Genomic DNA, 7,308 nt, shown 5'->3' with positions numbered 1-7,308 from the left:
TCAGCCAATGTCATATTCATACAAATCTGACTCATTAATTAATAAGTCTTAATGAATAGGTTCATTGTGCTTAATACAGTTGGTGTTGGACTGAGGCCAAAATGTATAAAAATGCTGCTTTACCTCAAATAAAACTGCATTAGGGTGTTTGTCAATTTTTGTTAAAAAGATTACTGAAGCATATTATGTATGGAAGTTCCAAAGTTGCCTTATTGGAGCAGTGAGAGGAATATTCAGAGAAGTCCAACTTTCTGTCTATGTTCAGGGCAACTGTGTTCAGTGATAGACTGATGGCTGGTGTTTGTTCCCGTGAGGGAGAGATCCACACAGTAACAACATCCTGATTGTGTTTCTTTTGGTGCAAGGATGGATTTGGGGAGAGATGGTACAGCTTTGCAAACGTACAACAGAGCAGAGCCATCTAGCCTACGGAAAAAAAAAATCATTCTTCCTCACAACTGACTTCACAAGAGCAATTGGTGATGGGAGATGTGACCAATAGCTGGCAATGTCAACATTCAGTCCAGTTCAGTTATATTGTGAACTGAATGTGCTGTATTGAAAGCTGGAGCTGTTTGCTCAGTGACTGTGATTGATGTCAGTCTCCATACATTGTAACTTGTCACTGGAGGGTTTCCCTCTCCTTTTAGTCAGGGGTTCACTCAGTGCTTTATCCCACTGTAGTAGCAGGTGCATCTGCTCTGACAGTAACAGAGATCAGCAGCTGCGTAGACATTGGATCGGATTCTTAGAATAATGGACTTGAACATTACAACAATGGAGAGGAGGTTTTCCTTGGGTATTGTCATGATTTCCACCATTGGGAACTTCTGCCATATCGATATCAGCAGTGCTGATGATTATTCTGGGCGGGGTGGAAGGTGTGTTACTGACCTGAAATTATATTTAAAAAAGAAAAGAACAGAAAGTGCTCTTCAGAACTTAAATCAGTTGGGAAATAGTGTGAATACTGTTAGTGGCAGGGAAGTGAGCTGTGCAGGGGAAGAGGACTGCGTTGAATTGATGGAGAAAGAGAGAGATAGAAGAAAAAGAACAAACAAATGGAATGATAATCAGCTGGCATGGAACTAAAATGTGAGATTCACCTCATTTATTTTTCGCCCTTCCCACCTTCCTAAATATCATGCCCATGTAAATACAGGTATCCCCTGCTTTTCAAAAGTTTACATTTCGCCCCCTCCCTTTTCAAGTGACCTACATTAGGACCTGTTTTCACTAATCAAAAGAAATCCAAAGAAACACTGTACTTTCAGATAGCGAGAGAAACCTGCATTTGTCTAACACCATGTTTTAAACGATTTTATCTCCCTGTCTCCTTTCCCTGAGTGTGGTCATTTTCTTATATTCTTGAATGGGATATGAGTATCACTGGCTGGGACAGCATTATTTCACTTTTCTAGCTGCTCTTGAGAAGACCGTGAGCCACTGTAGTCCACGCGTTTGCTCTGATTTGATTTGATTTATTTTAGTCAAATGTACAATGGAAAACTTCGTTTTGTGATTAGTGCAGGAACATGATACCAAACAAGAAAATACAACTCATGGGGTACTTCAACAGAGTGAGGCATATAAGGCTAAAGCTGCACAGGAGATGTGCAAAGCAAAATCTCTATTAACAAGACTAGTATTATTTGAAAAGTTAGAGATGTCAATTCGTCAGTCTAATTACGGTAGGGAAGAAGGTGTTCCTGAGTATGCTAGTCCATGTTTTCAAGCCTCTGTATCTTCTCCCTATTGAAAAATGATGTAATAGATCATTACCAGTTTGGAAGAGATTTTTTTTTGTTATCAGCCTTTCGGCGATAATGAGAAGTATAAATGGATGGAAGGTTATCTTCAGTGATTGCCTGGGCTGTGCACACAACTGTCCATAGTTTGTTATGGTCCTGGGCACAGCAGTTATCATGTCACGTGAATAGAATGCTTTCAGTTGCCAATATACAGAACACTGGGAGGCGGGCAGTTCCAAAATAGTTAGTTGTAACAATTGGCTGTTAAATGGATACCCAAGTTCTGGTTGCTGTTTTGACAACAATTGAAAGTTCATCAATAAATATAAACAATGTCCATGATAGCAAAACCCAGTTGAGTTAATTGTGTTGGCAACATCGAACCAATCAGGCATCACCTGCTTCAATTTTATAGAGAGGCCATCACCATCACGAGTGAAATAGAGACAGACACAAAGGAAGGAGAGAGAGAACACAGTGCAAGAAACAGTTGGAGAATCAGTCAAAGACAGAAAGGAAACAAAACAAGGAAACAAACAGTCACATGAACAGGGAGAAGGGGAGAGAGTAAATTCAGGGAAAGAAACAGAAGACAGAAAAAAGGATAACACAGGGAAACAGACAGAGTGAGAGAAACAGTGAGAGACAAAGGACACAGGGAGCTGGGCGTGGGTTCACAGGGAGCTGGGGGTGAGCAATGAGAGGTGCTGGGATTGAGGACCGGAGAGAGCTGGGAATGAGCACTGGAGGGAGCTAGGGGAATGGAGGTGAGGATTTATTGTTAACTGTGCCAAGGTGTACAGGCAGATCACAGTAAGCAAGAATGTACAGAACAATGGCTGTAAAACATGTCTGAGAGGCATGTAGGTTACGCTGCACAGGGTGTGCGCTAGGCGAGATCAACTTGAACAAGATCAGCATTATTTGAGATTAGAGAGCCCATTCATCAGTCTCATAACAGCCGGGAAGAAACTGTTCCTGAGCCAGCTGCTCCTTGCTTTCAATCATCTGTATCTTCTAGGCTGATGGAAGAGGTTGTAAGAGATCGTTACTGGGTTGTGATGGGTCTTTGAAAATATTAGAACAAAGAACGTTCCAGCACAGCAGCAGCCTTTCGGCGTTTCAACCCTGCGCCCATCCAGTTCCTCTATTTAAACCTGTCGCCTATTGTCTAAGGGTCTGTATCCCTTTGTTCTCTGTCCATTAATGTATCTTTCCAGAAACAGCTTAAATGGAACATCACTGGTCACAGTTCTCCATTTTGAGAATCTCACTTGTCCTACTACTCTCTGCCTCCTGTTGCCCAGCCAGTTCTTTATCGATGAAGCGAGCACACCCTGGACCCCATGCGACTTCAATTTCTCCCCAACCCGGCCATGTAAAAAGTTATCGAATGCATTCCTGAAGTCCATTTACATGAAACCAACAGCCCTTCCCTCATCGATCAACTTTGTCATTACCTCAAAGCATTCTATTAAGTTGGTAAGACATAACCTTCCCTGCACAAAGCCATGTTGCCTATCACTAATAAGACCATTTTGATCAAAATGAGAATGGATCCTATTCCTCAGTATCTTCTCCAGCAGATTCCCTACCACTGACGTCAGGCTCACTGGTCTATATTTAACTGGATTATTCCTGTTACCCTTCTTGAACCGGGGGATTAACAATTCCCCCGTCCTCGTGACCTCAGCCATGTTCAAGGATGCTACAAAGATATCTGTCAAGACATCAGCTACTTCCTCACTCCCTTCCATCAGTAATCTGGGATAGATGCTAACAATCTTTCTGCAGCAACGAGCCGTGTAAATTGAGTCAATGGTTGAGAGGTTGGAGTCCATCATAGTCTGGGCTGTGCACTCAACCTACTGTAGTTTCTTATGGTCCTGGGCAGAGCAGTTGCCACACCAGGACGTGATGCACCCGAACACTACTTTCTTAATGGTGCATTTATACAAGTAGTACATGCTGAATTTCGTGAGCCACCTGAGGAAGGAGAGGCATTGTTGAAACCTCTTGACTGTCACACCTATCTGGGAACTCCAGGGTTGGTTGTCAGTTATCATCAAGCCGAGCAACCTGACGCTCTGCACTCCCTCAACCGTTGGTGTAGATGGGGGCGCGTTCCTCTCCTTACTTTCTGAAGTCTTTGATCAGTCCTTTACTTTTACGGAAATTGAGAGGGGTCATTATCATTACACCATGCCACCAAGCCCGCTATCTCCTGCCCCCATCTCCTTACTGTGTCAGACTCATCGTTGGTTGGTATCCCCCCTGCTTTGATGATGTCTTCAGCGAACTTGCAGCTGGCTTTGTTTGGAATTTGGCAACACAGCCGTGTGTACAGTCGGGGGCTGAGGACGCATCCTTGGGGTATCCAGTGTTGAGTGTTATTGTGGCGGAGGAGCAGATACCTATCTACACAGATTGTTGTCTGTGGGTCTGAAACCGGGACATCGATTGCAGAGGGTGGAGTGGTGACTAAGGTCACGGAGGTTTAAGATCATTCTGGAGGGGATAATGATGTTTAAGGTGGAGCTGTCGTCAATGAGCAGGAGTGTGGTGTACTTGTTATCCAGATGTCCCAGGGATGAATGCAGAGATTGGGATATGGCATCCGTTCTGGGCCTGTTACATTAGTCAGCAAAGTATAAGGGTTCAGGTCAGCCTGGGAGATTGGAGGGGATGTGAGCCATAACAAGCCTTTCAAATCACTCCATGTTTATTGAGGTTACAGCCACTGGGCAGTAGTCATTAATGCACGTTACATGTGGTTTCTCACTTACGAGGATGATGGTGGTCTTCTCGAAGCAGGTTGGGACATCGGCTTGTAAGAGGGAGAAGCTGAAGTTTTATGTGAATACCTCTGCCAGTTGGCCCTCATAGGATCTGAGTACACATCCGGGAACATCGTCCAGGTCAGTCGCTTTCCTTGACTTGACTCTCAGGAAGACTGATCATGTCTACAGCAGTGACAGCGGGCATAGGTACATCCGAGGCTGTCAGGGCAGGTTTCAGCCTGGCAGTCACACAGTCATTCACGATAGATATTACCTCCCCCACCTCCCTCCGTTATCATCAACACACAGTTACATTGGTTGGTGAGAGCACCACACCGTTAGTTTCCAGACAGAGTGACATCAATAGACTATGATTGTGCGCCATAATGAAGTAAACACACAACAAAAAGGGGAAGGGTGTGCTTCTACTGAGAGACTGTGGTGCAGAGACCGAAGACTTTTTAGGTTTAATTCCTGCCAAGCCATTGCTTCAACCTCAATGGAGTCAACCAACTTGAGTGTTGTGCCTTGTAGATGGTGCACAGTCCTTAGGGAGCCAGGAAATGTGTTATACATGGACAAACTGGACAATGGACCTGAGGGCATTTTTTCTAAGTTTGCAGATGATGCAGTGATGGTTTGCTGGGCAGATAATATTGAGGAAGTGGGGAGGTTGCAGAAAGACTTGGGCAGTTTTGGACTGTGGGAAAACACGTGGCTGATGGAACACAATATGGAATCATTTGAGATTATGCACTTTACTGGCGGAATAGAGACAGACACTATGTTCAACATGATCCATTAAATCTGAAGCTCAAAGGATTTTGAAGCACTCGTCCTCTCTTATGGGTAATGTGCCGGTTCAGTTGGCAGTTCCGAAAGCAAATGCAATGTGAGCATTCAGTTCAAGGGAGCAAGAATGCAAGAGAGGAGACATACTGCTGAGAATGTAATGGGCTATAGTCAGACGGCATTTGGCATATTGTGAGCTGCTTTGGACACTATCTCTGGGCAAATATCTGCTGGTGTTGGAGGTGATCCATCCTGGGCATAACGACTTGTCATACGAGCGGCAGTGTGTGTACTCGATGGAATTTAGAAGAATGGTGATATGGCGGGGGCAAGGGGCGTCTGATTGAAACTGAACGATTATTGCAAAGATTGATACAGTCAGTGTGGAGAAGATATTTTCACTAGTCAGAGAGACAATGACAAACAGCACAGTTTCAGATTGAAGGGATAGGCTGAATGGCCTAAACATATTGCTATAACCAATGCCCTTTAGGTGATAGGGTCTATTATTCAGTGCAGAATTGTAAGTCTCTGACCTGCTCTTGTAACCCTTGCGTTTGTATGTTGATTTGACTTCACGTTCTGGTCAATGGTAAACCCTGTGATATGGACAGTGTGGGGATTCAGTGTCGGCCAGTAGTCATTAATCTGTTGAATATAAGCGCCTATCTGTGCGTCTCACCTGGCGGGAGTACATTGTCTCTACGACGATTGTCATTTTCAGTCTAATATTTTCGAAGGATTGATCCTGTTACTCCAGTATTATTGATTTTAACAAAACAGATGCAATTTATCAAAGCACTCAGCAACAATAAGTCATCAAATACTGAACACCCTTCTAATAACAGAAAAGTCTAAACTGTTCAATATTAGAAATATTGTTTTCCTGTTCATTTTCAAATCAGAGAAACTGTCACATCGAGATTATCAATTTGGAACTAATTTTAAAAACTCTGTTTTGGATATGGGAATCGCTAGATGGGCGCAGCATTTCTTGCCCGTCCCTAATTGCCCCCTTGAGAAGATGTTGCTGAGCTACCTTCTCAAACTGCTGCAATCCACCTGTTGTGCATTGACCCACGAGTGATTAAGGACGGAATTCCCGGGTTTTGACCGAGCAACAGTGAAGGAATGGCAATATATTTCCAACCAGTATGATGACTGGTTTGGAAGGGAATTTAAAAGTGCGGTTTCCCAAAAGTCTACTGCCCTTGTCATTCTAGATGGAAGGTTTTGTGAGATTGGAAAGAGCTGTCTGAGGGTCTTTGGGGAATTTTTGCATTGTGTCTAGTAGATAGTGCATACTGCTGCTCCTGAGCGACAGTGGAGAAGGGAGTGAATGCTTCTGGATGTGATGCAAATCAATTGAGCTTCTTTGTCCTGGATGGTGTCAAGCTTCTTTAGTGTTGTTGGGGCTGTACCCATTCAGGCAAGTGAGGATTGTTCCATCTCATTCCTTACTTGTGCCTTGTAGATGGTGGACAGGCTTTGGGTGGTCAGGAGGTGAGTAACTTGCACAGTGGCACGGTGGCACAGTGGGGGCGGCACGGTGGCACAGTGGGGGCGGCACGGTGGCACAGTGGAGGGCGGCACGGTGGCACAGTGGTTAGCACTGCTGCCTCACAGCACCAGAGACCCGGGTTCAGTTCCCGACTCAGGCAACTGACTGTGTGGAGTTTGCACATTCTCCCCGTGTCTGCGTGGGTTTCCTCCGGGTGCTCCGGTTTCCTCCCACAGTCCAAAGATGTGCAGGTCAGGTGAATTGGCCATACTAAATTGCCCGTAGTGTTAGGTGAAGGGGTAAATGTAGGGGAATGGGTGGGTTGCACTTCAGTGGGTCGGTGTGGACTTGTTGGGCCGAAGGCCTGTTTCCACACTGTAAGTAATCTAATCTAATCTAAGTATTCCTAGCCTCTGATCTACTCTTATATTTAGGTGGCGAGCCCAGTTGAGATTCTGGTCAATGATAACCCCAGTATATTTAG

The sequence above is a fragment of the Hemiscyllium ocellatum genome, unplaced genomic scaffold (assembly GCF_020745735.1).
Source record: "Hemiscyllium ocellatum isolate sHemOce1 unplaced genomic scaffold, sHemOce1.pat.X.cur. scaffold_184_pat_ctg1, whole genome shotgun sequence".
Lineage (NCBI taxonomy): Eukaryota > Metazoa > Chordata > Chondrichthyes > Orectolobiformes > Hemiscylliidae > Hemiscyllium > Hemiscyllium ocellatum.
This window is presented reverse-complemented; position numbering follows the sequence as displayed.